This window comes from Camelus bactrianus, chromosome 2, assembly GCF_048773025.1.
Source record: "Camelus bactrianus isolate YW-2024 breed Bactrian camel chromosome 2, ASM4877302v1, whole genome shotgun sequence".
Taxonomy (NCBI): Eukaryota; Metazoa; Chordata; class Mammalia; order Artiodactyla; family Camelidae; genus Camelus; species Camelus bactrianus.
The window spans coordinates 77,915,235-77,935,013 of NC_133540.1; positions in this window are offsets into that span (position 1 = coordinate 77,915,235).

Below are 19,779 nucleotides of genomic sequence, written 5' to 3' on the forward strand. Positions count from 1 at the left end.
AGGCAGGTATGAAAGATTATAGAGCTTGCTCCTCAGATCCCTTGAAATCTTCTAGTTGCTGATTTTCTGAGACATGTTTTTCTGCTTCTCTAAAGAAAAAAAAAGGAAAAATAAAAGAAAAAAAGAAAAACTTAAGCCAGTGATTCTCATTATATTGTGGAAAAATAGAAGATACAAGTACTTCTACTAATTACTAAGTGACAAGGATAATTTTATTAAAATTTGTTCAATTTTGACACACTTAAGAGTTATTACAGAGGTATCACCTCACACTGGTCAGAATGGCCATCATCAAAAAGTCTACAAAAAAAAAATAGTGGAGATGATATGCGGAAAAGGTAACATTCCTACACTGTTGGTGAGAATGTAAATTGGTACAGCCGCTATGGAGAACAGTATAGAGGTTCCTCAAAAAATTAAAAATAGTTACCATACAATCAAGCAATCCCATTCCTGGGCTTTTATCTGGAAGAGATGAAAACTAATTTGAAAAGATACATGCATCCCAATGTTCATGGCAGCACTCTTTACAATAGTCAAGATATGGAAGCAATTTAAATGTCCATTGACAGATGAATGGATAAAGAAGATGTGTGTATGTGTATATATACATATACATATACATATACATATACATATACATATACATATACATATACATATACATATACATAAACTTACAATGGAATATTACTAAGTCTTAAAAAAGAATGAAATAATGCCACTTGCAACAACATGAATGGACATACAGACTATTGTACTAAGTGAAGTAAGTCAGACAGAGAAAGACAAATATCATATATCACTCATATGTAGAATCTAAATGATACAAATGAACTTATTTACAAAACAGAAATAGACTCACAAAACCTACTTATGTTTACCAAAGGGGAAAGGGAATAGAAGGATAAACTAGGAATTTGGGATTAATAGACACATGCTACTGTATATAAAATATATAAATAACAAGGACTGACTGTATAGCATAGGGAACTATATTCAATATTTTGTGATAACCTATAATGGAAAAGAATCTGAAAAAGAATATATATATTCTTTTATAATATATATTTATATATATATATAAACTGAATCATTTTGCTATACATCAGAAATATTGTAAGTCAACTATACTTTAATTTAAAAAAAGAAGTTCTAAGAAAAAAAGAATTATCAGAGCTTTTAAAATTTGTTATATCTATATAAAAAGCTATATATAAGTACACACATGTATATATATGTTTATAATATTGAACATTAAAGTTACATGAGGAAACTATTAACAGGATAGTAACACAATTATTCATTTGTCTTTTAGATATTCTGAAAATTCGATCTTTGCCATTAGTTAAGAAAAAATTTTCTCTGCTAACAGTAATAATGTGTAATTGGAATGAGATGCCTTTTCTCAGGAAGGTGTGAATTGAGGAAACCTATGCCCTGTACTCCCTCTCTAGCTCACTTATTCATGATTGCAGAATAGATTCTTGTTAAATAACAACATCAGTGTAAGCTATGTGGAACTTCTCTGTTGTCCCAAAATTGAATATAAGGCTTAAAGCTAAAGATAAATGGGCTTTAAGCATGCAATTTCTAAAAAAGACCACCAGCAATTAAGTCTAGAATCTTCCCACACTTCCCACTCTAATCCCTGGATATGAATCTTCAGACATGTCTCCTGTACTGGCTAGACTGTATTGGAGATAAATATAAACATGTAACTAGTGATTTAAGAAAGGTGAGTTCTGAGAGCAGTAAGTGCTCTGAGGGCTATAAACACTGTCATGTGACAGAATGTGACTGAGGCAGGGCCTGGATGGGGCTCATCAGAGGACTCTGAGAAGATGGCAGTTGGGCTGAGATCTGAAGGATGCGATGGATTCAGCAACCTGAACACTCACAGGAGGACTATACCATCCAAGAGATCAAGTGCAAAGATTAGGAAGTAGGAACAGGTCTGAGATGATTGTAGAACAGAAACAAGGTCAGCGGGCATCTGAGAGGCATAGAACATAATCGTTAATATTATGACTTTTAATGTATTTGCTAGAATAAGTCTGGCTATAATAATATAAACAATTTGGCCTTTTCAGTTTTTCAATATTTAATAACAGTGAAATATATCTTAATTTTATATTGTGTTTTCTTTATTTGAATTATTATAACAAATTGGAAAAATTATGAATTATTCTTAGCTACTCTTTGCAAGATCAAGTCATATGTTCTAAATGCAGGATGACGCTTGTTTTCCTAAGAAATATTATTCATTACAGATATGAATATCCAGAAATTGTATATAAAGTTCAGTCAGCACCATGGAGCAAGAAATTCAGTCAGTATCATTCAAATACTTTTGTTTGAATGTTAAAGGAAAAATGAGCTATTCCTCATGTTAGCTTTCCTGGACAATTTGAACTTGCTCACCTAATGCAGCTATCAGGTTGGATTTGTCTTTTTGGAGGGTCAAATTACAGGTCTCTTTTCCTTTACCCAGAGGAATTGGGAAGTATTTTTACCTTACCGTAAAATTTTAAAAAGTCATCACTTTGATCAGATCTTTATTTGAAGATCTTTAAGAAGACTATCAGTAACCAATGGAGTACTGCAGATTTTAATCCACTGATGACTTGCAGGGAGTTATTGTGAGTCAATATAGAAGGTTCATCAGCGCAGTGGCTAAAGCAGCAGAAATTGACTTGCAGGCATAGGTGTACTTCAGTACTGTAGTTATTAACTCCATTTGTCAATATGAAGAAATGAAGGCTGAGAAAGATTAATTGGGTTTGCCAAGGTTACAAAACATTGGAGTGTCAGAACCAGAAAAAGAGCCTATGTTGTCTGACACCCAAATCTCAGCTCAGAGTCCTACATAATTTTGCCTCTAGCTAAATGCTACCAGTTTAGTGGATAACAGGCTCAATGCAATGCTTTTTATTGTGACTTTTTGGTAATTAATGACTAGGGATGCCTTCTCTGTTCTTTCTAAGATGTTAAACTGTTTCTCAGTGAGTTCTCGGTCATGAATCTTTGTTCTGTACTTGCCTATATTTCTCGCCCCATTGACTTCACAGCGAGATGGAATACAGGAAAGATGTAAAGCCTCTGCCCTTTTTTCCATTAGTGACAATATTTTTCCAGTTCAGTTACAGGTTTAAGCATAGGCTCTTTGTTAGCCAATTCATCAAACACCTCACTCACACAGAGCCGAAAACATACAAATTGTTTCTAAATCTTTATGTTTTATTCTATTAATTTCAGAGACAAAATAATGATATTCCCCCCTATTTTTTACTTTATTTCATGACATATATATGAGTCCTACAATAACTTATTGATAGGATATGTTACCCAAGATTATTGATTTAGTCCTACTCATTTGTGAATAACCACACTTTAACCCCATTTCAGATTTGCCTTGGTGAAATGTAGCAATATTTTGAGAAATGTAGATAATGACATTGAAATCTTCCAGTCAATAATATGATATAATACCCTTAATTAATTTTCTTACCACATCCCAAAGACAACTGAAAATGGAAGATTTTTTCTCTTCAAAATGTGCTGAGCCCATTTGCAATAGTATATCTTGATGAAAAAGTCTACAGCAAGATGCAAAGGAAATAAAATGCAATAAAACATCTCATTGCTCTGGAAGCAGAAGTATCTGGATTATAAATTGCCAGACAATTGAGATTTCACCCCAGATAACAGAACAAGATATTAGTAACACCAAATTAGTAGAGAATATACCTAATGCTGATTCCTAGTTTGTGATATGTAAAATATTTTGATGATTTATTTATCATTTATATATTTTCATTTAAACACACGTGTTACAAATCTGTATACATTAAAAAATTAGAAGTGAAGGTTTGCAGGATGAGTATAGTTAACAATACCATATTGTATAGTTGAAAGTTTCTAAGAGAGTAAATATTAAAACTTACCACACACACACAAAATGGTAACTATATGAGATGATGGATGTTTTAACTAATCTTACTGTGGTAATCATTTTACAATATGTATTCATATCAAGTCATCACTTTGTATGCCAGAAATCTACAGAATGATAATGTTAATTATATCTCCATAAAGCTGGATGGGGGGATAAACACATTTTTAAAACGTGAAGGGTTTTTTTTTCCAAAAGATTTCACACATTTTGCCATTTCAGTTAACCAAGATGATTTAAAATTGTAGTTAACATAACAGTTTCCATATAGTTTCATTTTATTACATATAATTTATTAACAGTATTTTAACAAAAGTGAATAAAACTCATTAAGTTTTTCGGAGTATGCCCTTGTGATTATTACAATTCCTGGGCTCTTCTTACATGGAGAATACCTGGCATAACCATATGCATCTGTTAAAAGAGTTAACATCTAATCAAGAATTTTTTTCTCCTTTGATTGATGGACAATTTTTAAAGAATGTAGTTTGTCAAGAAGCCTTTCCCTTTTCCTTCCTGAAATCCCTGCTTCAAATAAGTGCTAGCAATTTCCTGTCTGTGATGGCATTCGAGACATGAGATATCCTTGTCTTTCACAGCAAAGGACATTTGTTTTGTTTGAGCTGTACTCTTATTACTGACAACAATAAAATTGTCAAGTGTGTTATTTGAAACATCAAATTCAGTAAGAACTTTAGTGTAAATAAGGGAAATTGGATATAATAATGTTTTCTTTCTTAACCATTGGAGCACACAGCTAGACTTTGGAATATTTGTGGATTAAATGATAAATACAATATAATTACAAAAGAATATAATTATAAGGAACCAAGGAGGACATTTTTGTAAATGATAGAGTAGAATGTAAGCTATTTGTTGAATTATACATTTAGAATTAAGGGGACTATGACAACAAATAGTTTAAAAATATAAATACATTTTAGTTCTCAACAAAGATTTGAAGCTAAATATATGAGTTGTCACTAAAGTGAAGGAATGAAATAAGATAAAAATTAGGCTTCTATATATGTTTATTTAGAAAAACTCACTGTCAAATGTAAATAATAATATTCATTCATTCATTCATTTTCCATGTTGTTTGAATTCATGCCCTTCCGACCCAACTTAGACCCATATTTCTGAATGGATTCAGTCTTTGTAAGTGAAAGGAAATTTACCTACCTTGTGACTTGCTTAGGTAACTTAGATGAAAAGAAGTTTAAGGCTTAAATTTAAGATTCACACTTTTAAAATCTTACAGTTTATTCTATTCCTGGAAAAATTATAATTATACCAAATCTTAGAAAAATTTTCAGTTAGAATGAAATTCATAGTCCTACGAACATATAGCTATATTCTACTAAATTAAAATAGTGATGAATCTGTCACAATATAAGGTCTTACACACAGTATAATAATTATGGAATTATTAAAACAGTCACTAGCAATTTTTATTTTTAGCATTGTGAAGCAACTCTAATTTACATTAATAATTATAATTAGATCATATTTTCATTTTACAAGTACAGAAATATCTGAGTCTTTAATTTCTTGGTTTCCTGTTTTGCAAGATTCCTAAAATATAAATTTAGACATGTACCTTGAAACATAAAATCAGTAAACATATATGATAGGGATAAGACTATATTATAATATTTTCTTATTTTAAATATATTGCATTTTCTTGGAACACATATAGAGCCAAAGGGGGAAAAATATACGGTATTGCAGTCCTTACCAACAAAATTCTAGGTAAGAATTCTCATATCACTTTTTTTCTTAAGTATAACTAAAAAAGTATCCTCTGAAGTTCTAGTCCTTCTGAAGTAATATATAAACTACACGGGTCCAAGAAGATATCACTTATTTTTAATAGATGGGGAATATCATATGTTAATTTATTTTCTACATGCAAATACATCTAAAGCAGTGTGCAAAGTAGAATCTATTAATGCTTAAAATGCACCTAGAGTTGCACTGGTGTCTAAAATGCAGAAAAGGAGAAGGGGAAGATTATTATATTATTTTTATATAATTTTATATAATTCTTTCTCTTTTTTCATTTTATTTCCTCTTTGCTTCTTGTCTTCCTCCCGCACTTGCTTACCTAGGTATGCTTCTGATTCACACACACTCCAAGACTGATGACCAGATGCATTTCTCAATTTGCTGCTGAGTTGAATCAGTTTCCCTGCCACTGAATGAGCAAACTGCAGGAAACCATTTGGGCATTTGGGAAATAATAATTTTTACTTTTAAAGATTTAACTGAGAGAAACCATTAGCCCCGAATTAGAGTACTTTTTAGAAGTTGAAATTAATAGATGAATGTGAAATTAAAGTTACTTAGTTTGAGAACTATATAACCTTCACATTTTTTCAAGCCGTGTAGTATTTAATTGGTAAAGTGCACCAAAATGAAAGTGTCTTGGGCCCATTTACTCTTTCTAAAACATGTTAATATATATTCATAATATATATAGTTATTATGTATGTAGTATTACTAATCTAATGGTAATGCTAGCCAAATACCCTAGAATTCAGTTGACAGTAAGTCACATGATTTTTCCCTGTAATGAATAGTATACATATAACTGGAATTCCACTTGCCTATGTTACGTCCAGGCTTTTACCAGATTACCCTACTGGAGAACTTCTGGCAGTCTCCAGGGAATGCATATGCATCTGTTCTGGTCACTGCTCATCCAGCAGCCCTCTGGCTCTAGAATCCTGCTCTCCACTCTACTCCATTGACCATGTGCTCTGTAGCATGTCATCTCACCCTTTGTCTTCAGACTAACTTCTCTCAGGTGACTATTGCTGGTCCAAACTGCTTCATTTTAAGTTTGGGCAGAGAGCTGGCTTTTCAGTTCCCCCCAGGAATCACTGGGAACAGGTTGTCATGTTTAACAAGGTTTTACTGAAGACTTGGGAACAATAGAAGGAAATATAATATGAACAGCTTTACAAGGAAACACCATTGAACCACTTTCAGTGCAAGCCAGCATCAGCACAGTTCTTCCTGCACCCACCAGAGCCTGAGAAATAAAGGTGCCAGGTCAGTATTTTTTTGTGAATTAATTAATGCAATTAAATGTTTGTAAGATCTACCTATTCAAATATATTCACAGAGTTTTGAACTAGGAGGCTCTTGACCTCCAACCTGCCAACGTGCGTCAGGGTTCAATTCATCTTTCCTTGAAGATTGTGACTTTGAGAAGTACTCTGATCCAGGTCCCATCTCTTCAAAGTTAGCACAAACTATTTTCTTCTCCTTATCCAAATATGAGGATTATTTCAGGAGTAGTGATTGTTATAATACTTTCATTATTCTAGTATCTGCTGTACCATGCTACTTTTAAATACAAAAATACCACTGCTTTAGTTGGTATGATAACAGGCAGCAACTCCATCCTCTTTTTGAATTTCTTCCCCACCCCACCCTTCGCTTTTTGTTTTTCTGAGTCTCTCACCCTTGAAACTCTCTTCAATACCTTGTAATAGCTTATAATATAAAAGAATATGAAAAGGAATATGAAATTTCTGGTGGACTACACTGTCCACCAGAAGTTAACACAACATTGTAAATTGACTATACTTTAATTTAAAAGGAAAAAAAAAGAAAAGAAAGAAACTTGGTACTCTCACTGCAAGGCACTTAACCACTTGTTTCCACTTAGTTCCTGCAAGCTCCTTCTCACCCATTCCATTTCTGTATGACCTCCTCCTGTCTGGCAACCCTACCAGTTATCCAAGTTCACATCTTTCTTCCTAGGAAGGGGAGAAGTTAGATCAAAAGAAGGGACACTCTGTAATCAAATGTTCTGCAAAATTGCCCTTAGGAAATCTCCTGAGAATTCTGGTCAGGGTAAATAAACGTGTTGAGGAATTCTGAAGCCTAATGAGCCCAAGCTCTCTGAGAGACAGGACTTCATTCCTAGTCTGCCTTGGGTATGCTGGACTAAAGTTAAAAGGGAGCAACTGAGCCCAGAGCAGCTATCAACTTAAATTAGCATGATGACAACTGATACACAGGCACATATCTGCATTTACATCTTACCCGATGCTTTGTTTAAAGCTAAATTATCTGTGTTTTCATAATTTCTAATATTATATTAGTACACAGTTAAATGCAAGCAATGTTTTTGTATTAAGCTTTTTCTTTAAGAAGTTTTGAGCTTATACATTTGTTTTAATCTTTCTATAATCATGTAACTTAAAAAAGATTAGAGAATTATAATATTTATTATTAATAATATTTCTTGATTTGCTTATTCACTCCTCTTTGAAAAAGCATATCACTTACACATGTGGGTTATCAAAGGAGTGATGTTTGTGTCCTTTGAGAAGGTAGTTCTGACATTCAAAAAGTGAAGTGGAATGCTAGTCAAAATCAGAGGTGGAAGAGAACTTATTTTTATTATTATTTTAATTGAAGTATAGTTATTTACAGTGTTACATTAGTTTCAGGTATGTAACAGAGTGATTCAATATTATTATAGAGCATACTCCATTTAAAGTATTATAAAATATTGGTTATATTCCCTGTGATATCCATTACATCCTTGTGTCTTGTTTATTTTATAGCTAGTACTTTGTACCTCTTACCCTCCGCCTCCCCATCTCCCCACTGGTAACCTCTAGCTTGTTCTCTGTATATGTGAGTCTGTTCTGTTTTATTATACTCTTTTTTTTTTTTTTAGGTTCTATATATAAGTGAAAACATACAGTATTTGTCTTTCTCTGTCTGACTTACTTTACTAAGCTTAATACTCTGTAGGCCCATCCATATTGTTGCAAATGGCAAAATTTCATTTTTTTTATGGCTGAGTAATATTCTCTCTCTCTCTCCACACACACACACACACACACACACACACACACACACACACACACACGTGTATATTACATCATACCTTATTTATCCAGTCATCTGTTGATGGACACTTAGGTTGCTTCCATATCTCAGCTATTGTAAATATCGCTGCTATGGACATTGGGGTGAATGTATCTTTTCAAATTAATACTTTCTTTCTTTTTTTTTTTTTTTTTACCAGAGCAATAAAGTATTTATTTTTATCACAAGAGTTACTGAGAAACGTGATTGTCATTATTTCAATTCCACCCCTCACTCTTGCTTTCAGCCCCATCTTCGCTCCCTTTTACACAAGCGCTACAAGTAAGCAGAGCTCGAGGCCGCTAACTTACTGCGCAAGCGCTCTGAGGCAGCCTCCAGTCCGGGGAGCGCAGGCGCACTTACTGCAGAACCAGTGCCTCATCGCCTTCCTGGAACCCGCCGCAGTGCGCAAGCGCGCAACACCTCCCTTTCCCTCCCCCTAGTCCCTCACCCCTGCCTCATTTCCCCTTCAAGAAGTCGGCCTCGCGGCGCGCTCCTCAGTGAGGAGGCCGGTGGCCTGACACCGGAGGTGCTCTCTTGACTCCCGGAAGATCATGCACCAGCCCGGCCGAGGGGGCGGCCCGGCGGCTGGGCCCCTGCCTCCGTGCCTACCAGGCTTGTCCCAGGTGAGAGCAGACGGGCTTAACGCTTTCTTTTGAAGAGAACTTATTTTAGTGAATGCAAAGTAAAGTTACTTAGCTAAGGCAGCAGTGGGTATTGGAGAGTAATGGGAGGTGCATTTGGGTTGATAGGCGAATTCTTACTTTAAAGTCAGCAATGAAATTTTGCGCTGAGGGAAGCAGGAAATAGTGAGTTCAAAAAATTTTAATTTGTTAAAGGAATCACAGAAATTGTACAGCTTTTGATTTAATGTGTTGATACTACAGCTGGACATATTATCTAACAAAATAGCAACATTGTATATTATGCTATCAGAATGAAAGGAATAAAAGAATAAAAATGTATGCCTTCTATCCATTCTAGAGTTGAAATTGTAGTGGCACACCCTATTACTCACATAAAATCCAAATGTTCTCTCTTTATTTAAAAACAATAAATTTGGAAAAAATGTCCACACCTCTGAAGTAAAACTCAAGTGACAATTATTTAGGAAACAAATCTCAAGTGCAGAATTTTCTTGTGAAGGAAAATATTCTGAATCATTTTCAAACATTTGATAGATGCTGTGAACCTCCTTTGTGAATCTATGGGGAAAATCCAATTAAACAGTGAAAGCAATGGAAAGTTAGCATCTACTGAAGAAAACAAAAATATTCCTTTGTATGTATTGTGTGTCGTGTGTATGTATGTGTGTGTGTGTGTGTGTTTCTGTGTGTATGTACTAGATCTTGTATTGATTTTGTTACTGATGTAGGAAGCATCACAAAGACAAGCATCCCCATGCCAGCTAGAGAGATACAAACTAAGAGCATATTGTTGTTTAAACTTTGTGACAAATATTGCAGATGCCAAGATAGGTGCAAAATTTTCAAATTATCACCTGGTTTGTTTTCAAGAAGGAAAAGCATCATGCTGCTTAGCGGAAATGTTGTACCATTGTGATTCTAACACCTACTCTCTGTTCAAGACAAACCCTTAAACTCTTACATTTGTGATGGTGTCACATTTCATTGAGAAGAATCTATGCCAATTGTACAGCTGTGTGATGGCAACTTAAAGAACTTTTGTAGCTCAAGGATTGCAACCTATTAAAATATCTTCATTTTAGAAACTAAGGATGCATTTTGGTTTCTTTAGGTCATGTTTTTGATGGATTTCTAAAAAAACCCACAGTGGAATTAGAGAATGCAATATTCATCCCTCCAATACTAAATTGAACATATATACAAGAGCAGGAAGAGAACACCATTGCCATGCTATTATTATTATCTTTTTAATGGAGGTACTGGGAATTGACCCCAGGACCTCATGTGTGCTCAGCATGTGTTCTACCACTGAGCTATACCCACCCCCAACATGTTAGTTTTTTACATGAATGTATTCTGCTGACTTATCCTAGATACTCATGTGATGGTTAATCAGCTATCTGTAACACTATTTTAGCACGCTAACTGCTGGCATTGAAAGTGTTACCTGTTGTCATTTGCTTGTGTGGCACTGTTCTTGTGAGCTACTAATATGCATAAAAGACAAATAAATATGATGCATTTAGATGTTGGAAGATCTTATGCATTGTGTAATATCCAATTGTAACAATAAGAGTGAATGTTGATAAGGGCCTGTCAACTGGTTGTTCCAATAGCCTGCTCATTTTAGAAATAAAACCACAAATTCATTTTACATCAGTGTAAAGCTTCTGTGAATTGCTACAAGAAGTAGTCTGCAAGTTAAAATGGTTATAGAAGATGTCTGTCCAGATTGGTGGGAACAGGAAGAATTTGGTATTTAAAAGTCCATATAATCTGTAGAGTCGCTGGCTGCCCATGAGCTGTCTCCTAGTTCTATAACTTTGATTTTGCTTTCTGTTCTCCTGGCCCCTCGAAACACTTTTTTACACACTTCTTCATAGTAATAAACTCAATGTCGATATAGTCCTTTCTCTTTAATGAAAATCCCTCAAGCTTCTCTGTGGCTTGGGTCTGTGAGTTGCTCTCATTAACCTCATTTGTTACCCTTCTTGTGCTCCATTTCATGCAAGCCCCAGCTCTTTCTCTATTTTATGTCATCTCCCTCTAACTGAATATGCGGGACCACAGAAACCTGGCATCTGGATGTGTCAGGGACAATATTTGAGAGTCTGCTCTGTATTTTAGGATTAAATTCCATCAACCGGATAAGTCGTAAGTTGATTGACATGCTGTTTATATTATGATTTGCATATTAAACATCTATAAATATAGTATTTTGAATATTTTGAACATGTCAGACAACTGTCACATTAACAGTAAAATAAGTTTCGCATCTTTATCTTTTTGCCTTGTGACCCATTTTTATTTCCACCACCATTTTGTACACACACACACACACACACACACACACACACACACAGGCACATCCGCCAAACCCCTTAGTGGATTAGACATGGGGAAGGATCCTATATAGACCTTGTATAGAGGGATGCTAATATGATGTGGTATAGAAGAGAATAGAAATTCCTACCACCACTGAACTATAGGTTGGAGGCTGAATTTATTTTCTATGAGCCTCTTGAACCACTAATTTCGAAAAATGATAGATTATTTAATGCCAGCAGCTTTTGACCATTTTTGCTTTAGACTTTTTGAATGTTATTACATTTTCAGTTGCATTGGTTTTATAAAGTGATCCCTGTGAAACTGTCTTTTCCAAAGGTTCTGTGCCTTCTTTCAAGCTGGATTAATGCCACTGAGTTTGCCCTTTGATGTTAATAATTAAAAAAAGAATAAATACTCCTTGTGGATTTTTTCTTCAATGTAGTTTAAGCTTAGTTTCTTTCTCAGTAGCAGCTATCTGATAAGATTTACATCAATGATGAAGACTAGTTGGAGTTCGTGGTTCATTTTTGAACTGTCAGGAAGAATACTAAGTATGTTTCTGTAGTCTCTCTGAAATTATCATGCTTTATACAGAAAATCTTTTGATTTTCAGTGAGTATATATATCTGAGTATATTTGGTTTCATTCAATCCAGAAGTATTTATTGTGCATGAGCCATTTTGAATGATACTATGTAGGAATCCAAACAATATAAGGTAACGTTTTAAAGTTACCATTATGTATTAGTGAAAACAAGACAATTACAAATAACTGTATTAAAAATAAAACATGGAAAATATTCTAAAAGTGGTAAAATGCATTGTAGGAATACAGAGAGAGTAGTTTTTTCCATTGTTATTCTATTTCCATTTATTATACTATAACCCTAAAATTTTTGAGGATTTGATATGGCAATGCATTTTAGTCACCTTCTTCAAATTTTACTAAATAGCCACATTCTTATTTTTAAAATATTCTTGGAGAGAATCTATTTGTAAATTCAGTGCTTCTGATTTGAAATAACTTTTGTTACTGTTACTTGATTTTAGTAAAAGTATTGTAGAATATCCTACAGTATATAACTCTGAAAAAAATTCTAATATGTGAGCTTTAATCCCATATAAGTTATTATAAATTTGTGAAGGTAGAAATCATTAGTGTAAATTATTTCAGCACACTGGAGAATAGTATGAATGTTTGATAAAATTCTGGACCATTTGTTTATTTTCAGAAACCCCAAGGTATTGAAACTGCTACAGCTACCAGGAAACTAAGAAAAATTTAAAAGCCTGCAGGAGATTCACAGTGGTACTAGAAGTTTTATTAGGTAGAATCTTAGGCTCAGAAATCTGGTTAGTGGGCTCACCTTGTAGCTGTGTTTATTTAGGAAGCCCATTATTTTCCTTAGAGTATAGCTATGTTGGGGTAACTACGGGGCTGATAGAGACCAGGGGGTAGGGAGCCCCATCTTCACAACAACCCATGTTATAACCACTGTATGAGATCATTAATTGAAAGATTTTACTGTGTTCAGTAACCTAATTACTTGTGATTTGTTTCTTGGGGGAATTTTCCATTGGCCTGAATGGCTGATATTACATGCAATGGCCTTAACTGAGAAAGAATATTTTTTTACAACATAGTATTTGCTATTCTTCTTTAACAGGTATGTTTTTAACATGTGTATCTCACCTGGACTGTAACATGATCTCTGATAAATATGATACACACTCTGTATGTATATGGTGAATTTGCTCTTGAGATGAATGCTCATTTGGGGCGTGTATTAGTTTGCTAGGTGTGCTGTAACAAAGGACACAGACTGGGTGGCTTAAACAGCAGATACTCATTTTCCTACAGTTCTGGAGGATGGAAGTCCAAGACCAGGATGGCAGAAGTTTTGGTTTCTCATAAGCCCTCTTTTCTTGGCTTGTTGTCTTCTCGCAGTGTCCTCACAAGGCCTTTTCCCTGGTGTCTCTCTCCTGTTTTTATAAGGACACCAGTCATAATGAACCCTATGACCCCATTTAACTGTAATTCCCTCTTTAAAAGGCCTATCTCTAAATACAGTCACGTTGAGGATTAGGGCTGCAACACGTGAATTTGAGGGGACACAGTTTAGTCCAAAATAGACAGTTATGGGGTTTAGATTTGCTGAACAATAAGAAGCTCTAAAAAGTACCCTGAGTAACTAGGAAAATCGTATATGCTATGAGAAGATGCTTTGGCTGATATTTACTGGCTGCTTGTGTTACTCATCCAGAATGGCAACACTTGTTCAAGTCAAGAATCTGGGAACCATTCATTATTCTTCACTCCCCTGATATTTAATGAGTTGCCTGGGAGGATGAGATCTGTGTACTCTCCTGAAGATCATCAACTTTTCTCCAGTCTCAGTATGACTATGTTAACTTATATCTTGGTTGGATTACTATAGAAATTTCCTAATTAGTATTTCTGCCATTCTCCCAATTTTAAATCCTTCCAATTTGTTCCAAATTCAACATCCAGAGTGATCTTTGCATAGACTCTTCAGTGCTTCCCCTCAACCACAGGACTCAGTGAAATTCCCTGCATGATTGAATAAGCTTCTTGCCTACTTCTGTACCCTCGTCCCCTGTCTCCTCCACTCTTTTCATGCTCACCTCTTAAGAGCTTTCTATGCTTTAGCCAGAATAAGCTTGCATTTCTTGATAAAGATCATGTTTCCTCTTGCCTCTGGTACTTTGTACATGAGGAAATTTTAGCCTGGAGCCCTTTCTGCCAAGAATCTTGTTTGTATTTAAAGTCTTAGTTTAGATACCACTTTGGCCAGGAAGCCTTTATTGACGTTCAAATCTGGGTCAGATACTCTTTTAAGGTACCACTCCAAACTTCTATGGTATTTAATTAATCCATTCTTCTCCCATGATAATAGTTCTCTCATTACATTAGAATTACATGTTTTACCAGTGTATGTACTACTAAAATAGAAGCTCCTTGACAAAGAGCAGTCCTGTCCTACTCACTGCTCCGGTGCCAGCACTAGTGTTGAGCCTGGCACACGGTTGGCCTTCAACAGGATGGAGTTACTGAATGAATGATTAGGTTACAGAATCTCTGCTAACACAGAACAGTTTTTGATAGGTTAGGGATGAATGGCAGGGTAATTATTCCAAAATTATAAGTTTTCTTTAATTATATTATTTTGCTGACTTCAATATTTTCTTCTGCTGTGTCTATAATTTTCTACACTGGAGAGTTTTCTATACTTTTAATCCCAAGTATCAGGTCATCACTTTTATTTTTGTTTTCACCTTATATGATAAAAAGAGAAGCTTGAAAGATGCTGATATAGTATATAAGCTGACAACTGGGATGAAGCGAAAAGCTGAAGCCCGCGACCAAATTAACCAAGAGGAAGAAAGTAAAAGGGCTGTCTCTGTGACACGGGGACGCTTCAGGGCAGCTGAGGCTGCTGCTGTCAAGTTTCTGACTGATAACTGAGCTGGTAGCTCTTATTACTAGATTGCTTTCCAAAGACAGGAGACTCTGCAGCAGTGTGTGCGTGTGCATTTTAAGAGAGGAAATGTCCACCCAAACATCAGTGTCGTAAATTGTATGTGGCAATGAATTAGAGCTTTATTCTTCAAACAATGAAACTGAAGTGTGATTGAAAGAGAGTGAAGCATGAAAAAGGAACTCACATGCAAAACACCCCAGGCAGAAAGAATGCCTGTGTAATGACTGTGCTAAAAACGTATCATTTCTAAATAGATGCTATCAGTTTCACCGGGAATTGGGTCCAAGTTTGTAAACATTTAGTCGAATAATACATTGCAGAATAAAATTACCCTTTACTTCAGATAAAGTCTTTGACTATATAATTCTTATGAGAAATGCTTGTAGGTTTTATTTCTTATGTCTTACATGTGCTCAGTTCTTTAGAAATCTTTATAATATATGACTCTTTTGTCCCTTTGAGTAAAATATACATTGAGCATATCAAGTCCTCTGGATTGTGAGTGAAAGGATTAGAAAATCATACTTAACGAATCTTGCTGCTTCTGTGAATATAAAGAAACTGCCTGGTTGCCCCTGAGAGGACCTTTTGTACTATGTGGGCTGAGGTAATGCCCTGTTACTGGAGTTTTACTCCCAGAAAGGGAAATCGTGGGTAAACAGAATGTAGGTGACTAGAGAATATAATTTGCCCAGTGAGAAGATAACAGACCAAGAGTTTAAATCTTTCCCCAAAGAACTAGAACACTACCAGGAGTAGACTTAAGGTTACCTTCTGTGTATTGTTTTTATAACTACTTTGATATCAGTAATTAAACACACATTTATTGAGTGATTACCATGATGTCTAAGACAGTACTGGGCAATGGAGATGCAAAAATAAAGATTCTAGATGTTATTCTTGACATCAACTTGCTCACAACCCCTTGGAAAGCTCATGGTTTTTCTCAATAATGTGATCTTTCAGGAATTTTAATCTCATCATGATACTTTTCTTGCTTAAAGTCTTCAATGTGTTCCCTTTGCACCTAAAATGAACTAAAACTGAACACCGTGATTCACTAGAGTCCAGCTGATCTGGTCTAAATTTCTGTTGTCTTCCGCCACCTCCTTGTCCCTCACTGTGCTTTTTCAGAACTTTGCACAATCGCTCCTTCTTCCAGTTCTATTCTCTGTTCTATGTTTCTTCCTCAGGGAGGCTGCCTCAGACCACGATATTTAACAGTCACTTCACAGTCCGTACCTCTAAGTCAGTCTCTATCCCTTTTCACTGCTTAATATTTTTTTAATTGAAGTACAGTTGATTTACAATATTGTGTTAGTTTCTGATGTGCAGCAAAGTGATTCATATATATATATTTTAAATATTCTTGTCCATTATAGTTTATTACAAAATATTGAATATAGTTCCCTGTGCTATACAGTAGGACCTTGTGGCTTATCTGTTTTATATATAGTAGCTTGTGTCTACTAGTCCCAAACTCCTAATGTATCCCTCCCCTCGCCCTTCCTCCCCGGTAACCATAAGTTTATTTTCTATGTTTTTGAGTCTGTTTCTGTTTTGCAGATAAGTTCATTTGTGCCATTTCTTTAGATTCCACATATAAGTGATATCATATATTCTTCTTTCTCTGACTTATTTCACTTAGTATGATCATCTCTAGGTCCATTCATGTTGCTAAAAATGGCACTTTCTTTTTTATAGCTGAGTAGTATTCCATTGTATATGTATACTGCATCTTTATCCAGTCATTTGTTGATGGACATTTCTCTGCTTAATATTCTTTATAACACTTGTCACTATCTGAAATATTTGTTTACATTAAGAAAATCTCAATGAAATTAAGTTCCATGAGGAAGAGACTGTTTCTGGTAACTGCTGAATTCCTGTCACATAAATGTGTGGCTCTTGGAAGGTACTTGATGAGTGCATGTCACATGAGTGGATGACGTTCTGGGGAGGCCTTGGCTGTTCTGTATATGGTGTCATGGTCCTCCACAAAGCCACATTCCCCACACAACCGGAATGGTGGAGAAAGCTCAGGAAGTCAATCAAAACGTTTTTGTAAAATGTTTTGTCCATTCTCCCATTAAATGCACGTTTATAAAATATAACTTGGCACTTTAAACATACAAAGAAATGTAGCATTTACCCTCAGTGAAGACCTCAACACTGAAAGATTCGTGGTAACATGAGATTTTTACCATGAACTTACATGGTCAGATGAAATCCTTTACCTTCATTTCTTGAAAATGAATATATTCCTAAAAACTTGGTTATAAAGTCAATTTTCACACAAAAAAGAACATTTTGGGAAAAAATAGGAAGTTTTAGTAAATAGATCTTGCATTAAATGATTTTTATAAAATATATATTCAGAAAGTGTGTTTTCATGTAAGAACTTCTTAATATAGAATATATTTGGAAGAGGTATATGTTGTAAAATCAAAGTAGCACTTCTGGTTATCTTAAAGCATTACTAGGTTTCAAACTTTACAGATGCTTTACTACAGTGGGCCAAGAAAGAGCCGATTTCAAAAAATAGTTTGGACTTAATGTCCACATGTGTTAGGCACCGCACCCCATGTGTGTAAACAGCATCCCTCTTATTTTAAAGCCTACACTTGCAAATACTAAGGGTGCACTGAGAATGTTTATTATCTACCAATTTCCTTTTTATCTTGAGAGACAGTCCTCAATATGATAAATTACCTTTTTGCTAGAAAATCTATTCCAGAAAAGCCCTCTGAAGTGAATACCTGTTAAACTAGGAAATCTTTAAAATGAGTCCATTTTATAATGAGAAAAAGAAATTGAAAGGCAAAGCACTGAAGTAAAATGCCTGATGCTTAGAGAAAAAAAATGAAACTGGACACCATGTAAAATTTACCTTTTTCAGTCATGCCTCATTAAAGATATAACCGTAGAGGTAACATGAAATGGCAAATGTCATGCTCAGGATAGGTTTTGCTGTATGTGATTATGTTCTTTGAGTTCATACAATTACACTGTAGTATTGTAGATTGCTTTGAGTTAACTTAAAAAAAATCTAATATTGTAAACTGAATTTTTGGGAGGACATGATTCATGGATAAATTTCAAGTTGTACCACTGGGCAACCTTTAGATTGAATTCTTCCATTTCCCATCTACCTTTCAGGTTCCCCAGAGAATGTATTGTTGAAGACCATGCCCCAGTAATATTTCCTTAGAAACACAGATGCTTCTGGGTAGAAAAATATATGCAACCTATAACACCTAAATCAAGTGCTTTTGTATAAACCTCTCCTGTTCCCTTCTCCACTGCCTTACCTCCCACCACCTTCCCTCAAGTCTGTCTCTCTCCTCAAATTTCCTTCCTGACAGGTTTCCTCTAAAGTGACTCAATGACTGTTTTCTCATTCAAGTCTCAAGTCAAATGCAGTGGAGTTTGTCAGAAGGAAGTCGCTCCTGAGCTGCTATAATAAGAGAAGCTCTCCTAACTTGAAGTTTGCAACATAAAAGCTCTCTAGGAAGAATGAAATGGCAGCTGGGAATGTCACTTTAGGCATTGGAAGTAATACAGCAGCTGCTGGTGGACAGCATTCCTCTTATAGACGTCTGTGTGATTTTCTTAGCCAGGGACACATCTGCGGGGCATTATGAATCTGCCAGAAGATTAAAAAATTCATTTACACTTATCGAAATGTCTGAGGGAACTATTTGAAGTGTGAGAGTCCTTTGTAGCTTTTACGAGGAGGACTTTTTGGAAGCAAGAAGAGTCGTATTGGAAAGGCCAGTTTTAAATTTAAACTAAAAAAAAAAATCTTATTTGAGGACCAGAATAGTAAAGTGAATGTTAAAAAGTGGGGAAAAAAAAGGTAGCATTTTTTTAAGAGCTAACAATATGGTTATTAGTAGGAAATTATCAGTAGACTAAATTCTTCTAATGTTCCAACTCATGTTATCATTAATATATTAAGTTCTCTCTCTGAATATATACGTGTATGTATACATATATGTACATATACATACATAGACATATTTATTCTAAAACAGCATGCACCTGAGACATCTGCTTAGATGAAGATAATTATGTAAATGATATTTACATAGTGCTTTTATGTTTTTCAAAATAATTATAATTTAAATTTTGAACTTCAAAATAGGAAGGTAACAGGGCAAATATTTTTGTGTTTGTAATACAGACTGGGAAAACTGACAGCCTGAGAATTTGTCTCTGGTTCTTCAAAACCACCGCAGTAATTGAATGCAGTACTTCCAGCTCTAAGTTAACACGATACTTAGTACAGTACCTAACACAGAGTAGATGTTCATTTCTTTTACAGTAACGAGAAATATATTTAATGTTAAAAATTTCAAGTAGTATATTGAATTAAAATTATAACATGAAGAATGTAGTTTAGTAACATTAATTATGTAGTAACATTATTATGTAGATATGAAGGGATT